We start from the raw sequence: 17,076 nt of genomic DNA on the forward strand, positions 1-17,076 counted from the left end.
ACACCATTTTGCTGAGGAGTATAAACAACAGTTTTGTGTCTAACAATTCCTTCATCCTTACAATATTGTTCAAATTCTATTGAAGTGAATTCACCACCATTGTCAGTTCTTAAACATTTAATTGATTTGTCTGTTCTTTTCTCTACCATTGCTTTAAATTGTTTAAAGATATTGAATACATCAGCTTTCTTTTTCAGCATAAAGACCCAAACTTTACGGGAGAAATCATCAATAAATGTTAAAAAATATAGAGCACCTCCATATGATACAACAGGAGATGGTCCCCACAGATCAGAATGAATATAGTCTCAAATATCTTTACTATTATGATTTCCAATTTTAAATCTTTGTTTACACTGTTTTCCATACACACAATGCTTACAGAAATCCAACTTCAAAGATTTCAAGTTGGGAAGAGATTTACGTTTCATTAGTATCTGAAGACCTTTCTCGCTCATGTGACCCAATCGCTGATGCCATAGGTGAGTAACTTCTTCTTTTTTTTCTGACACAATTGCTGCTTCACTGACCTGAGTACTTCCTTTGAGTCTGTAAAGATTTCCGACCTTTTCTGCTTTCATAACAACTAGGGCGCCTTTAAAGACTTTCAACACTCTATTCTGACCTTCAAACTTATAACCATCCGAATCCAACACTCCTAAAGAAATCAAATTTTTCTTCAATTCAGGTACATGTCTAACACTAGTTAATGTTCTAACTGTGTTATCATACATTTTAATCCTGATATTTCCCATCCCAACAGTCTAACATGTTACATTATTACCCATAAACACAGAACTACCATTTACATCTTCATATGAAGTAAACCAATTTCTGTGTGGACACATGTGATGAGAAGCACCAGAGTCTAACAGCTAGCTTTCAAAACCCTGAGAGACATTACATACAGGTGAAGTTTCATCTATCATACATAATTCTTTAGCAGATAAAACTTCGTCTATCATACCTGAATCAACCTGATTTGCTTCCTTCTTCGGGTTATCAGACTCTTTTCGTTTCCAACAGTCTTTCTTCAGGTGTCCAATTTTATTGCAGTGCCAACATTTTGCCTTACACTTCTTTCCCTTTGATTTAGATCTGGAAGACCCCCTTGTTTTTTCTCCTCTTTCCTTTGACTGTCCTCTAGCTATCATGGCTTCTGATGTAGCTGTTTTAGTACTGGATTTCCTTCGTACTTCTTCAGATAAGAGAGCTCCCACAACTGATTCAAATTTCAAAGAATCAGCGGTGCTCAAACTGATTGAAGTTATGAAGTGGTCCCATGACTCGGGCAGAGAACACAACAAGGTTATAGCTTTGTCTTCTTCCTGAATTTTAACTTCCATATCTGATAATTGGCATATAAGTGTATTAAAAACATTTAAATGCTCTGCAATTTTTGAACCCTCCTTCATTCGAAGACTATACAATTGTCTTTTCAAATAAATTCTATTGGTTAACGACTTTGTCATATATAGTTTTTCCAGTTTTTCCCATAAGCCTGAAGTTGTACTCTCTTCAACAATGTTGAAGAGAACTTCATCCGCCAGGCATAACCTGATGGTACTGAGAGCTCGGGCATCCAAGTCCTCCCAGTCTGAATCTTTCATGCTTGCAGGTTTCTTATTTGCCCCGTCCAAAGCTTTGTGCAACCCTTGTTGCACCAGCAAATCCCTAACTTTTAGTTTCCATAGAGCAAAGTTGCTCTTGCCAGTGAATTTCTCCACCTTGAACTTTGCATTCGACATCTTGGCCATTTTCTTTCCTACAAATCCTTCTTTTAACTAGGTTTCTTAAAAAAAAAACAAGGGCTTAAAAAAAACAAGGGTTTAGGGTTTCTTCAATTTCTAGTTTCCTCTTCAGAAGTCTGAGTTTTTTTTTAAATAAAGAAACTCTTTTCTACAATTCTGAGTTTTTTTTGTTTAAAAAACAAAAAATCCCTATTCAGATTTTTCCTGTAACTCTTCCAGAAAGAAAATTTGCCCTTTTTTTTTATAAACCAAAAAACCCTTCAACAAATTTGCAAAAAAAAAGATACCCGTTGTTCTGGTTTGTTCAATTTTCAGATTGCTTTCAGCTTCAATGAACTTCCCCAACTCAGCACAGGCTTCCCCAACTCAGCATAGGCTCGAACTGCACTTACGTTTCCAGACAAGGCTCCTTGCTCCGGTTCTGGACAGGGGCACGTAGAGGCGACCAACATGCAGAGGGCCAACAATAGCTCTTCCTCGACAAATTGGACAGGGCCAGTGATCCATGCTGGTTACACGCAGCTTCTCGACGGTTTGCAACAGACAGCAAATGGAAATGGACCTGGGCCAGCATGCAAAAGCTCCATGCAACAGTTGTTTAACACACAGGCTTCATGCAAGCTTGCAGCTTCCTCGACAGATGGCAACAGGGGCGACAGGAGCTTCCTCGACCACGCAGAGGCACACACGGTCAGCCTCTTTCAGTAACGACGCAGGCTTGACGACTCTGATCCACGCAAAGAATGAGCCACGCAGGGCTTCCTCGCTCCGGTTCTGCTCGACAAGCAACGGGCCTCCACGGATCAGCCTCTTCCAGCAACAACGCAGGCTTGAAGGTTCTGGTCCACGCAGAGAACAGGCCACGCAAGGCTTCCTTGCTCTGGTTCTGCTCGACAAGCAACGAGCCTCCACGGATTAGCCTCTTCCAGCAACAGCGCAGGCTTGAAGGCTCTGGTCCACGCAGAGAATGGGCCACGCAAGGCTTCCTCGCTCCGGTTTTGCTCGACAAGAAATGGGCCTCCACGATTTTGCGCTCTAGTCCACACACGCAGATTGCCTTAAAAAATATAATTTGCAAACGCCTCCAAGACCTCCAACTCAACTCAACTCATTTGCTCTGATACCAATTGTAGTTATAAAATAGGTTATTGATCAAGAAAGAAGGTTAATTTAACCAAGAAAGGGAATGCAACTGAACATAACCATACAAGTAAAAACTCAAGATTTACGTGGTAAAACCTTGACAGGGTGTCAAGGAAACATCCATGAGGCAAGGGATTGGAATCTCTATTCAATCAATAAATGATTCTCCTTACAATAGTTTGGGCATTCATCAGTTTTATATATGAGCCTCCTCAGTTACGTAACTACTGATTCGGTATGAAACTAACTTTTCAATAACTAATATAGTTTACCCAAATTTACATTAATTAGTTGTCAATTACCAACAGATGGACTGGAAAAACTCTGAGGGAACTATGCAAATAGAGAAAAGACGAAGGCATGAAAAACCTAATAAGAGACTTGTTCATGTTGATTGCATGGCGCTGGAGTGTCTTGAGGCTGACGCTGCTTGGCTTTGACATTTTTCTCTTGCTCCAGCATGTCCAGCAGGCGAAAGGATCGTCATATCCTTCAGGCAGCCAGGGAGGATGCTCCCATTCAATTACACAGCCATATAAGCTTGCACCGAGCTGAGAGGATTTCCCGGTAGTGGCTTGGGCTTCGCTGGCGGGACACTGAGGCTGGCTGTGAATTTTTGGTTAAGGCTACTTGCTGGATGGGGAGCCACCACCTTCTGTAGGTCCTTTATCATTTTCCTGGGCCATTGGAGGGTTAGGGCTAGGAGGAATGGCCCGCTGGATGGAAGAATCAATTGCAGCAGAGCTTTCCTCTGAGCTGGAAGACGTAGGAGTAAGAGGAATAGGAGGGAAGTTGATGCCAATAGTCCTTGCAAGGTCACATAGCGAGAGCCAAGTATTATTGAGATTGGTGCTAACCTTCGCCATTCTGCTAATGGCTCTAGCCCTAGCTTCTTCCATAGTCCAAAGGTGTCGTGCGAGCAGGTTTCTTACAACCCAGTGCCCATCTCCTAAACGACGATGCTCCTTCGCCTCCATTGTTGTGGCCAGATGATTAATGTGGCGCAGAATATCCTGATCTAAGATGTCCTCTTCTTGGCCATGCCAAGGAGGATTGGGTGGTCAACCGCGCCCTTTGCCTCTGCGTTTGGATCTACCTCGTTCGTGGACCATACCAACTTGCTTGGAATAGTGTTGCCTGGTGGAAAGGTGTCTGATGATTCTGTGCATGGGAGCATTGCTGCCTTCATCTGAACTTACGACCTGCACGAGGAGATTGAGAGAATGTATGTATAGGCGAATAATCCAAAGCTGGAGCTAGAGACAGAGCTTAAGCCGGAGGGAATGTTCTGGACAGGCTGGAGTAATGTTTACTGACCTCCATTGATGGCGATCTATATTGCATGGCTTCCATTCTGACATCTCCTTAATTGCTGGCTTGAGACCTGTCATGTGGTCTTTGACCGGGTCCAGTGGTCGATGCTGCAACATTAACACCCGGATCCGGGGGCCCCTTAAGTATACTTAAAGCTGCTTAACACCTTGTATTGTTTTGGATTGCGTTTCATTTTGTTTTGGGAAATAGTTTTTTGACCGTTAGATTCATTCATTCTAAATCCTTTTTATATATAGAGGCCAATATCTCTGAGCCAAAATTCTTATTGCTCAGTTAAGGACTAATTCTCATCAACTTTCTTGTGAAATAGGGCGCTGAAAAAGGCCAAAAGAAGTGTGGGAGGAAAGAGTATGCATTTTTTGTTCTTCCGGAAAAATGGAAACAGAAAAACATTTCATTTTAGAATGTGAGGCCTTCAAAGACAAGAAGGAAAATTATGCAGATATGCTGGCAGCTAGCTGTTGGGATAATCTATTTAGCGAGGGGTTTGTCGAGAAGCTAGGAGCATTCAGAAGAAGGGCCGAATACATCAAGTAGATGAAGAAGCAATCTGTCCCATAGGCTATCTTTAGCCTCGTGGATGTTAAAATTTTGTCTGTCTTTCTTTCTTTCTATCTATACAGGGATACCCATCTTTCTATAATAAATAAAAAAATAAGTAAAAAATGAGGCATATTCATATTCATTTCAAATCTCTTTACATACAAGCATATCCATCCTTTCATAATTTGTAAAAACTGAGGCATATCTAATGCTTTTTTAGCTTACATACAAATATATTCATCCTTATATAATTGGTAAAAAATGAGGCTAATATAAATAGAGTCTCCTTTTCACTTCATTATTCATCATTACAAATGTAAATTCAGTCTCTCTAAAAGAGTGCAAGTTAGATGTCTTTTTCGCTTCTTTGGCATAATGTGATATTTTGTGGAATTGACTTGTCTTGGATGTGATTTTTGCCTTGAAGTCACTATTCTAGGATTGAAAGAAAAGTCACTGTGGAAGAATCTTGTAAGTTTATTGCTGCTTTTTAATGTTTTGCATTCTTTAATGTTTTAAGTAGAGTATTGCTCCATGACTAGATGATGATCATTGGTGGAACTTTGCTTCATTATTGTATGTAGAGTTATCTTCTTCATAGGCTGTAAGGGAACTCTTAGTGTGCAGACCTTATAATTAAATTCTCCCTCACAAGAATAGTAACTCCTCACAAGAATAGTAACTAGGGTTTTGCAAGTGGATGCCCTAGTGCACCCCCTTACTTCAACAAAGTCCTTCCTTGGCATTTAATTCTCTTAAGACTCCATTTGCCCATTGTAGGTTAAGGCACTAGTCTCTATAAGTGTGTTGATCAACCCAAATCAAATTAAATTTTCCTTTACCATCTATCTCCTAGACATCTAGGGCAGCTGCTTGATTGCATAGGAGTGACTTTAATTTGTAGGATAACTCATATAAACCTTATAAAAGCAAAATCTAACATCATAAGTCATCTTGCATGCCATAGAAGGACTGATGTCATCCTTATTTATTGCTGTTACACACATCTAACAACCTTAAAACCCTCTTGTTTGCATTAGCCCTAGTCTCTATTGGAAATCCTTGGTTCCTTTTTTGTTGAAGATCATTTTAAGGATTTTTTTAAGGCTGTTATATGTCATTGCATGCCCTAATAAAGAACATCATTCAAGCCCTAACTTATAGCAATGTTGTCATATGTCTAGCTTTAGAGAGCTTGAATGCTAATCTTGAATATCTTGGTCATCTTAGGTATTTCCAAGCCCTTAATCTACCTCTAGGCATCCAGAGTAAGTCACCTAGAACCATAGTATTGGAATACCTTGTAGGTGGCATAGGGGAACCCCCTTGTGGTTGAAATCCCACTCAATAGTAGGAGGAAGGTTGCAGAGGTGACAGTGGCAACCTTTCCTCATTATTGCCATAGGGTCTGGCCTTTGCTTGTTGATTTTTCTCACTGGACCTGCTAGATTTTGCGGCAACAGTACCAAACCCTGAAAACACTCCATCCTATAGTCTCTCTCCCCCATTAGCTTACACAACTCAAGGGAGTGCACTCTCTTTGCTGCACCCATAGTCCATTAGCTTGTGCCACTACTCCTCTAGGGTTCCAAGTACCCTCTAGGCCCCACATAGGGACACTTGTCCCCACACTTGTCCCTCCAATGCTCCAATCGTCCCCAAGGCAACTCAAGGAGAAGTGCACTTCTATGCAAGCCCACCTAGGATCCTTAGGGTACATTAACCAAACACTCTTTGGCTCTCCTTAGTAGTCACATTGGTATCCTCCCAAATGAATGGTGAAATCATTCTTTTATAGACATGGTGCCCCTTACGAGAGAGAGAGATATCAGTGTTTTAAAATTCGGCTAGACCGAACCGGATTCAGCTGAGTCGACCGTGCTGGACCCTTGGCTGGGCCAGCTCGGTAGAAAAATCGGTTCGGTGGCCGGTTTGTTACTGAACTGGCCGAGCCAACAGCCGATCGAGCCAGACCCCTGACTGGTTTGTTAAGGTATTGCGGTTGGTGGATGGGGAAAGATTGGCTATGGGCTTCATTTATGAGGCTACAGATCAAGCAAAGGAGCAAATGAAGGCAACATACAAGGATAGAGTGGCTATACCTGTTGCCTAGTGATGTTTTACAATTTACTTTTGTTGGAGAGGCCATTTAGAGCCTACTTGGTTATGTGTTTTTATTTTGATCTTTATATCATGTATGTATTGGACAGCGCAGTGGGTGACATTTTGATATAATGGATGTATTCATGAGCCTACTTTGATCATATGTTGTCTTCTCTCTATATTCTAGTGCTTTGTGTTTGGAAACATGAATGATAATCTTTAAAATTATGTTTTTTCATAAAAAAAATATTTAATGTATTTTTTACAACGACCGAGTCAATGAAATCAAACCGGCCAAGTCGATACCAAGTCGGTTTCAGAGTCGGAGTCAACCCTCAGCTGGCTCTAAACCCAAGTCGGAGTTTTAAAACATTGATATATATATATACACACACACACACACACACAACGGGGTTGGGCTCATACGTGCATAGCACAGGGTCGATTCTAATTGCTACCACTATAACCTCTAGGTGAAACCACATGTGCCCCATGCATAGCTCACGGGTTAGTCGGGGGGATTCAAACCTTGGATCTCTTAGTTTACATAACACTTCATAACATGACTTTGCCAAGTGAGTTGCCCTCAGGGGCATTAATATTAAAATTGAAGGATATGGCAGTGGGCTTTGATCCACTTATGTGTGAACGGGTCATGAAATCATTTAACATAATCTCTCTGGTGCAACCACAAATACGACCACTACCTCAAGGTACCGCCATGGCTTCAGGTTAAGCCCTCATGGGAATTGAACCTTAACCAACAGTGAAAAGCTCCTCGCTTTCCACCGTTAGATCCAACCCCTTTGGGTGATATTATAAAATATTTTAATATCAAGCCACTTTACCTTTATAACATTGGCTAAGAATAAAATAATATTTCCCTATCTTAGCCCCTAGCCCCTTCACTTTTTCTTTTGTGTAGTCCTAGCCCCCATACTCTTTTCGTCCCATGGTTTGTAGTTGTGGTGTTATTTATTAATCATATATGTATTTACTTGTTACATCTACTAGGCTCACTGGCCTTTTAGCATAAAGGATCCCATGTATAAATCACAGAATCACTCTAACCTCAAAACATATCTATACATCGACCTGTAGGTCCAACATGCTTAAGCCTTAAACACACAGATATGCAGACCTCCAACAAAACCTGGCTCACTAACATAATTATCATGTACCGACTCACCAACCTGAGTATCATTTGTACATAGATATTTACAATTTAGGGGTCAATTTAGAGGTAATTTGAGGTTATTATTGGCATAAGCACAAATGGGTAGAGGTTTGGACTTGAACCTAGGACCTGCCCCTGACTAGTGGTATGCTCTATCATGGAGTTTCACGCCCTTGTTGATGATGATAGAAAACCTTCACAGTTCACTATCAAGGTATGGAGTGCTATCTCCAACAGTCTGGCCAAAGAGGACAACCTAGTTAGTGTTGGAAATTGGTTGTCATTGATGTCAATCCAAGAAAAATCCATATGAAGCCCTGCATTTGTTGAAGTAAATAGATGAAGACAAATTTTTGACCAATTTTTTCAAGTAAATTTCGTCCATCTCGAGGAGAATTCAAGGTTGTTCTGAGAGCCTAAGTTTTGGGTCTGCATAGGGTTGCAATGACTCCATGCCAAAATCCTTACACTGAGTTGTACTTGTGAGAAGGCAAAGCCCCAAGTTTTGATCATGATGTTGTTTGAATTGAGTTAGGTCATAGTATCTGAAGCTAGGTTTAGAGGCATTTCAGGACCAAGTTTTGCAGCAAAAAGGAGGAGGTCAAGCCACAATAAAAGGGACTAAAAGGGCCTGTCTTGAGTTTTGTTTATGTTGGAAGAATTCTTGTTATTGATGTTAAAGGAGACACCAACTTCAAGAGTTAATCACATAAGAGTATATAGGACTTCAAGCCTTTTCCAACGAGCACTTACTTGCCTTCTAACTCCTACTCCTTGATGAGGTATGAAATTTTTAAGTTGAGAAACCCATATTCTTGTCTCTCATCAAGTCGGCCTACATGAGCCAACATGAACTCAAGTTGACCCCATTGTTAAGAGACATGTCACTTCATGAAAGGTTCAATTTGTATAAATACAAGACGTGGCACCTCATTCCACCCATTCAACTCAGTCAAGCATACAAAGAAGACATTCGGATTTGAGGTAAGATAGAAAGAAGTTTACAACTTGTGAACTAAGGAGTTGATCAAGGAGGCAAGATGAGGTTATTATTTTCTGGGTTTTGGTTACATTCTTTTTGAGGTTTTTCGTGGGTTCTTAGATCATCATTAGAGCATAATTTTGGCCCTTTTGGGAGTAGACCTCTTTGTGCATTGAGCAGATCTTTTCGACCCTTTTGGAGCAGATCTCTTAACACTTTGGAGTAGACTTTCAGCTGTCCTATTGATCAAAATTCTTCCTGATTACAGTCATTAAACCTCAGTTCTATAGCTCGGCCTTGAGGCAAGGACAAAACTTAGACCTGTGGCTTATCTTCGGCCCTGTGTGAAGCAACGAACTTTGGCCTTAAGGAGAAGCAATCTCAGCTTTATGAAGGAAATATCTCGGACTTGTGGAAGAGGTATGCTTCAGATCTGTGGGCATAGACTTTGGTCCTAGAAAGTGTTGGAAACATAACTGGCTTCGGTCTTTATAATTGTTATTATAGTCGTTTCGATATGTATCTCATGTAACAAACAAAAAGAAGAAAGAAAAGTTATTTTTTTAAAGCATGGGTTTCATGCTCCTTATTGATGGTCTTCTAGGTAAAAGCATGTTCTTCATGCTTCTAGGTTTTGTTAGGTCATAGGATATATTGCCATGAGTCAAGATAGTCAACATCATGTTTATAAGACCCTTTCGGGCAAGATCTAATTTGTAAAAGAATTTATTTTGTGCCTCGAAAGTCTTGGAAACCTTTGAAGTACAAGTCGGCCCTGGCAGCTACAAGTTGGCCTAAAGAAGGGAATTTGACCCCTTGGAAAGGCTATATAAAGGAGCATATTTGACCTCATTTGACACTCCCTCACTCACAAGTTAGATCTCTCAAGAAGAACTTTGATCTATAGCTGGCAAGCAAGAAGAAAAGGATAACAAAGGTCTAGAAGGCAAGAAGAAGGAAAAATATCTATTTTTGGGCTCTATCTCTCTCACAAGTGCAAAATTCTAGGGTTTCTGCAGCTTCCAAGGAAGGCCAAAATTGCAGTTATGAGTTGCAGGAGAGTGAGTTCCAGTATCAAGTTGCTAGAAGAGCATATATTCTGTGTTGACCTCATTGACCTTGGAAGGATCTATCTTGCTCAAAGGAGGATCTCTTGAAAATGTGGATTAGGGTTTTTGCAACTGCTACAAGGCCGAAGTTGCAGGGTTGAAGCTGGGGTCGATGTTGTAGCTGGTAGCTGGTTGAAGTAGGATCAAGCCTTGTTGATTTGATCTACTTGAAAGGATTTCTTTAAGGGCTGACTTGGTACTTAGAGGAGGACTTGGTCTACTGCTTGGGTCTTGTTGTCTCATTTGAAGCAGATTCTATAAGAAGAGAAGAGTTTTTCTAGGTTTTCCCCTTGAAGGGGTTTTGCCTTGGCTTGGAGCCTAATATTTGTGTTCATTGTCTTTATTTTCTTTATCTTGATATTTGTTTGATGAAAAGATCTAATAAAAGAACAAAAGAAGACAAATAAGATTCACAAGCAAGTATTAAGGAATAAGGAAAATCTGAATTAATAGATGCCATATTGCAATTTTCCAATAGAGAGAAGCTATGAACCTGTGACACACCTGGCATACGGACCTGTGGAAATCTTCAAAATTTTGGCCTCTAGGAGCCTACCTCATTTTGTAGACTTGTTATCACTTTGAAGATCCTCTGTGAAGTTGTGTAATGTTCCCCATTTTTGTGAATGCAAAATTCACTAAGGAGTTTTCCCCTTTTTTGGTGATATTAAATGAGAAAGGAGAAAATATTATTTTGTGAGAGAAAAGTGGAAATTATTATTTTTAATAAAGAATGGCAGCAAAGTAATATCTTATTGGAGAAGGGAGACAAATTGTTATTTTAATGGAGAATGACGACAAATTAATATTTTATTGTAGGATGGAGGAAAATTATTATTTTATTGGAGAATGGCGGCAAAACAATATTTTATTGAGAAAGGAGGCAAATGATTATTTTATTTAAAATGGCGGAAAAAGTCTCAGTGGGAAATGGGCCCCACCAACAAAATAATAGGGAAAAAGGAGAATATAGAAGCTAGAAGGAGGCTCAATGGAGAATTATAAATAGAGGAGGGAGTCAATTGCAAATCATTCTATTCCTATCATTTCTAATTGACATTTAGAAGAAGCTCAAGCAAGTTTGAAGCAAAACTCAAAGCTATTTTCGGTGGACTTCGAGTGCCACCCTAGTTAGCTCTTGGAGAAGATCATTTCAGATCTTCCATTGGTGTTTATTACAGAGAACTCCAGCATATAAATCAATTTGTTTGCAGGGACTCCAACATTGTGAGTTTAATTTTGTTGCAGAGATTTATTGCCATCATGATTCAGTGCTTGCAGGGCTATATTTTCCTATTTCAAGGGCCGAGTGCAATTATTTCTCCAAGAAGATAGAGTACAAGGTTGTGAAGCCAATTTTGAAGGAATTTCCTTTTTTGACTCCAGCTCCAATCTTCAAGGATGAATATCAGCTCCAAATAGGGACGACTTTCAGAGGTTTAGGAGGCTGAATTATTTGCATCTCAGGGATAGGCCGAACACTTGTGTGATTATTCCAGAAATATAGGTCCATTGAGACGAATTTTCAATGTTGTAGCAGACCTCTCAGGCAAGGTGGATCGAACTTCTTATCAGATTGCCAATCACTGTCTACAAGGGCTGAAAATTTAAGGAGTAGAGGGCGTAATATTGAAGATTCAAGCATTATTTTGAAGTGGCCGAGTTGTAGTTTGCATGAGGATATTGGTACCAAGACAAGCAGGAAGGAAATCAAATTTCTGGGTCTAGAAGCTTCTGATTTGTGCATGTATCAGATATGGAGTTTTTCTTTGATGTCACACTTTCATAGCTGTAGCTGCCTTTTTTCAAGTGGTTGAGTTTTTCCTCAATCGTACCTCTACTGGCTAATTGAAGGTGTATTTGTAGAGGCTCCTCCAGCTAATTTAGAGAGGGCGAATTGGTCACAAGTATTTTCAATTTCAATTTCTGTTAGCTGGTGTCAAAGAGAGGGCAGAATTCAAAGAATAAGGTCACTGTTATATGCATGCTTCAGATCTGAAAATTTTCTTGAGGACGTGTCTATATCTAAGTTGCACGAAACGTCTAGAAGTTTCTGAAACGCGGACGGCTCGAAACGTGACCCCCGGAAAATGGAAACACGGCTGAAACGTCACACACACACATATATATAGTCAGGCCGAAACGTCACACACACACACACACACATATATAGTCAATATTAAATAAATTATAATTTACAACACATTATTTTGCGAGAAAAGAAAGAATGAGACATATCAATGACATTTTAGAAGGAAATCCAAATTTATATTAACTTCAAGTCTCCATCAGATGATTACATGATGCAAATATCCAAAATTAGCCTTTATAGATGAGGCTTTACATTATGTGCTAAAACTGAAATAAAACATGAACTAAAGACAATCATGGCTACATCAACATATCATTACTAATACAACTCCTCATCATCATCAGCAAAGATAGAACAAGATGCTTGTTCAGCAGAAGAGGCAACTCTACTAGTGCTTCCAAATGCACTTGCATCACCACTGTCAGAAATATCAAGAGCAGAAAGAGAGAGCTCTAAATCTGAACATTTTGCATCCACATCCCATTCTTTATGAGGTCCACTTGTATATTCTTCACCCCTACGAGACACAAGGCATAGGTTTGAATGCACATATACAAGGTCCTCTGCCTTCTGCGATCCCAACCTGTTGCGCTTCACACTATGAATGAAACTGTAGGTGCTCCAATTTCGTTCTGTTGATGAAGATGCTACTTGTGATAGGATACGAGTGGCAAGACTTTGCAAATGAACACCACTTGCCCCATGACAAGTCCACCACTTAACTGGGTCCATGGTCCTCCTCTCATCCAAAGCTGATATGTCTGCAAAATCCTCTAATCCAGCAGCAAAACAGGGAAATTCTTGCCTTACATCAGTTTGTAAAGAAGCTGGAAATATCCTCTGAAAGGCTTTCTTCACTCCATTGGCCACCTCCTTGTCCTTATGTGGAGCCTTCCTCTTCCCATTGCTTTCAACAATGAATTCTTCATCATAAAATTTTGGATTCAGAGTATGTGCCAAAGTGTGCAATGGAGTGTTGAATCCATTCCACTTGGTAACAATAATGGATCTCACTTGTTCAGCAAAATCAAAATCCACAAAAAGAAGAGTGGGGGCCTCTTGTGTAATAATTTCCATAGTTTTTTCAACCATGGTATCCATGCCATCATAAACCTCTCCTAAGAAAGGTTTCTTTGTGTCTGCAACTCGAAGAAGATCAAATGCAGGCAATGTGAACTTGAGCAAGAAATCAATCTTGCTCCACCAATATTCATCAACCAACACCCTCCTCACCATACTTCCCTTCTCTGAATCTGCCTGTCTCCACTCAGCCCAAGTTGGAGCCACCACCATACTCATTAATGCATTTTTAACATCAACAAGGCGACACAACATGATGAATTTTGAGGCATACCGTGTCTCAGCAACTTTCAACAACTCCAATTTGGAGTATTTTCAATATATTGCTTGAGATTGGTGGTGGTTGGTGATGAATTTTATAATCTCCCTATCCTACCCTGTGACCTCTTTAATCCATTCTGTTTTTGCCTCGATCTCTTCTAAAATCATATTCAAATTGTGGACAATGCAAGGAGTCCAAAATATGTGATTGTATCTACTCTCAACAATCAAGCCTACAACTTTGCAAACAGGTGCATTATCTGTGATAACTTGCACCACATTTTCTGAGCCTACTTGTTCAATAGAAGAAATTAAAATATTAGCAATGAACTTACTATCCTTTATCTCACCCGAACAATCTTCTGCTTTGATGAACATGGCTCCTTTTGGTGATGATGCAATGACATTAATCAAAGGCATGTGTCTTGTATCAGTCCAACCATCTGAGATAATAGAAACCCCTGTACTACCCCATGAGGTACGAATTAGTTTGAGAACATCATCAAGAAGTTGCCTCTCCTTCTTCAGCGAAACTGTTCTGACTTTTTAATAGTTTGGGCCTTTGTAACCTTAAGGAGCTTTGTTAATCGTTCTCACCAAATCTTGCCAATATGGGGATAGAACCACATTAAAGGAGATGCCACAAGCAAAGATGGCCCTTGCCACTTGTTGACCACTACTGGTCAACTTCCCATGCAGTACACCCTCTTTTCTTGGCAGAAAGGGGTAGCACCTGATCAGCGTGTCCGTGCCATCCTGCAGTCATCAGCAGCTTAATCATTTTGATTGTAAACCCAGTCTGCATGTATTAATTGTAAATAATCTTAGCAGACATGAGTCGTGTATGTGAATTGCCTAGGTGGATCCAACTTTCTAGTGGTAATCTACGTCCCGGAAGGTTTTTTGTCTCACCGATCCATGGATCGGCAGAGTTTTCTTTCAAACCTGACCCCAAAGCCGGGATGGATTTTGTCATTGGAATTTTAGGAGAATCCTAGTGTGTTGATCTGCTAGATTATAGTTGTGTCGCAGAACTGAGTGATTTGTGAGGGTCTGTATTAACTGGGTTTGTCCCCTTGAGATGTAAATTATAAAAGTCATTATGTAATGTGTCTTGAGGGTTAGAAAATGTTTTAAATCCCCTCATGAGTCCTAAGTCCTAGGTCCTAGGTGATGTTTCCGAAGGCTTAGTTCGATGATCCATTTAATAAAATAATAAAATAATAAAAAATCATAAAATAAACAAAAACCCTAAAATAATAAAATAATAATATTTTAAGTGAATGCATGCAAAATATTATTTTAATAATAAGTTAACAATTTCGACGGATGAAATTAAGAGATGTCTTGATCCTCATCGACGGTCGAGATCATTTCGACATGGATCACTCGAACTAGCCGTTGGGATCATTTCCTTTATATAGGGTGCTAGGGGTCATTTCAGAGGCGAATAAGATCTGTGAGTCTGGTATTGAAGAAGCTCTCTTGTAAATCTGTTTCTGGTTAATAAAAGAAGACTTTGGGGTCCATATCTTGCTGGTGTTACTCTCTTGAAATGCTGTGAGATTGTTTAATTTTCTGCATATGTTATTTTCAGCCACTAATAATAGCTTTTTGTAGAGTATTGTGAGCACAGATATCTTGTTCACTTGCTAGGGTTTGAGTGTTGTTAGGGTTTCTGGAGTAATGGCAGGTATCTCCATTACTTTTTGAGATCTAGCAGCATTTTTGCCCTCTTTACTGATGGTTGTTTTGAGTTGTGCAGAAAATTCTTTCTGAAGAAGATTAGTGGGCGTTCAGGAAAGTTCTCGGCTGAACCAGCCAACTCCCACAAGCATTTTTTGCTGAGCCCAGTTGGATTTGATCCTAGGTCTATCATTCGGTTTATTTTTCTAATTTGCATGAGAGATTTTCTGAAGTTCTTCACAGTGAAAATCTGAAATCTTTATTTCTTTAAAATATTTCCGTTCTTATTGCTGAATCTGGCTGTTAAGGGGCCAAATCTGTAAATTATATAAGCTGATCTAGGATTTCATATTTTTGCTTTATGCAATTTTCATTAGGGTTTAGGATTTTTTTTTGGTTAGTTTCCGGCATATATTATTTTAGGCTTTCTTTTCTTTTTGCAGGTACAGGATTAGCTTTTCGGTAGCAAGGGTTTTGCTGAATGCGTTAAGGGAAAAGCACTTCCACTTCTATTACCTTAGCGTGATCCTGTGTTAGCGCCGTAATTTCAGATGCTTATTGCATAAAAAGAAAAAGAAAGGAGACAGCAAAGGCGCTTAGATTTCGCTCAAATTTCTCCATTGAAAGCAAAAGCAAAACCGATCCAAGACAGAATTGCTCAGCATTCATCTGCCGTCAAAATCCTTTGCTGCGTTGTGTGTGGAGGTGGATTTGAAGTCGCCAGGGTTACGGTGCCTCTTTTCTTCATCGGCTATGAGCGTATTACTGTTCTGTTTGCAAACCCTCAGCTCTGCGTTCAAGTGAAAAGGATTGATATTCGGCGTGGAAGCTCCAGACCCGCGTGCAGCCTGCCAGTCAATAAACGAGGGGATTCAAAGAAAGTTATTCAAAAAATCGATTTCAAATAGGTTTCTGGCCGCCGACAGTCGCAGTGAGAAGCTCAGATCTCAAAATCGAATTCATCCTGTAAAATCTCAGAAACGAGCTGCGCCATCGACTGTGTCTTTTTGGGAGATTTCTCTGTCGTTTATGCTCTTGTGATAACGCCATCGGGCTAGTAAATTCATGTGTTTGGCATGAGGCGGCATCAAGAAGCATTTTTTTTTGTCTCATCGTGAATACGACTGCGCTGTTGGCAATCTCTCCAAGTCACAGTTTCACTGCATCTGCCATCGACCTGCGTCAATCCGTCGAGTTCACCTCAGTCTGCAATTTTCAAACAACTCACGCGGGCCAAGTGACTCACGAGTTTTGCGTGAGGTGATTTCTGAATGTGCGTTGAATATTTTTCTCCATTGAGCGCCAGGTACGAAATCCGTTTATCGAATCCCTCCAACGTGTATCGTAGGTTTAGGTTTGGTTTCTTATTTTTTAGGCTCACGCATGTATGCGTTGGTCTCTTTAGGTTTAGTTTGTTTGTTTGTTTGTTTGTTTGTTTTTTTTTTTTTTTTTTTTTTTTTATATATATTCATTTCGTTATAAACAATAGACTTTAGACTTTTTCATTAGATTTAGATTTAAATTTTTTTTATAGTTTTGTTTTATATTTAAAATAGATTTTAATTTTAGATTTTAAATTAGCGTAGATTTTAATTAGATCTTAATTTATATTTAGTTTAGGATTTTGTTATTAGAGTTTTGGTTTTAAATTATGTTTAGAATAGATTAAAGTTTTATGTTTTTTTTAGATTTTTAGTTTTCATTTTTAATAAAAATTTATTTATAAAAATTTTAACCTTAGTTTTTTTTATAATTAGATTTTAGAACTTAGACTTGGTTAGATTAATTTTATTTTATGTTTTAGAATTTAATGT

The 17,076-nt window shown here is 39.4% G+C and overlaps 1 protein-coding gene across 4 annotated transcripts in view; it reads left to right on the forward strand.

Moving 5' to 3' along the window:
* UREF (urease accessory protein F) overlaps positions 1-17,076 on the forward strand; it is a 75,338-nt gene that overhangs the window by 20,571 nt on the left and 37,691 nt on the right. Inside the window, exon 2 of one of the 4 annotated variants that reach the window (XR_016260616.1) lies at positions 15,706-16,584. The exons of the other annotated variants lie outside the window; for them this stretch is intronic. The gene's annotated coding sequence lies outside the window, so the exon portion shown is untranslated. Of the gene's footprint in view, positions 1-15,705; positions 16,585-17,076 lie in introns of those variants that run through there. 4 annotated transcript variants of the gene reach the window in all.

The sequence above is a fragment of the Pinus tabuliformis genome, chromosome 5_1, assembly GCF_031772625.1.
Source record: "Pinus tabuliformis cultivar Carrire ecotype Pingquan chromosome 5_1, CPIR1, whole genome shotgun sequence".
NCBI classification, from domain to species: domain Eukaryota; kingdom Viridiplantae; phylum Streptophyta; class Pinopsida; order Pinales; family Pinaceae; genus Pinus; species Pinus tabuliformis.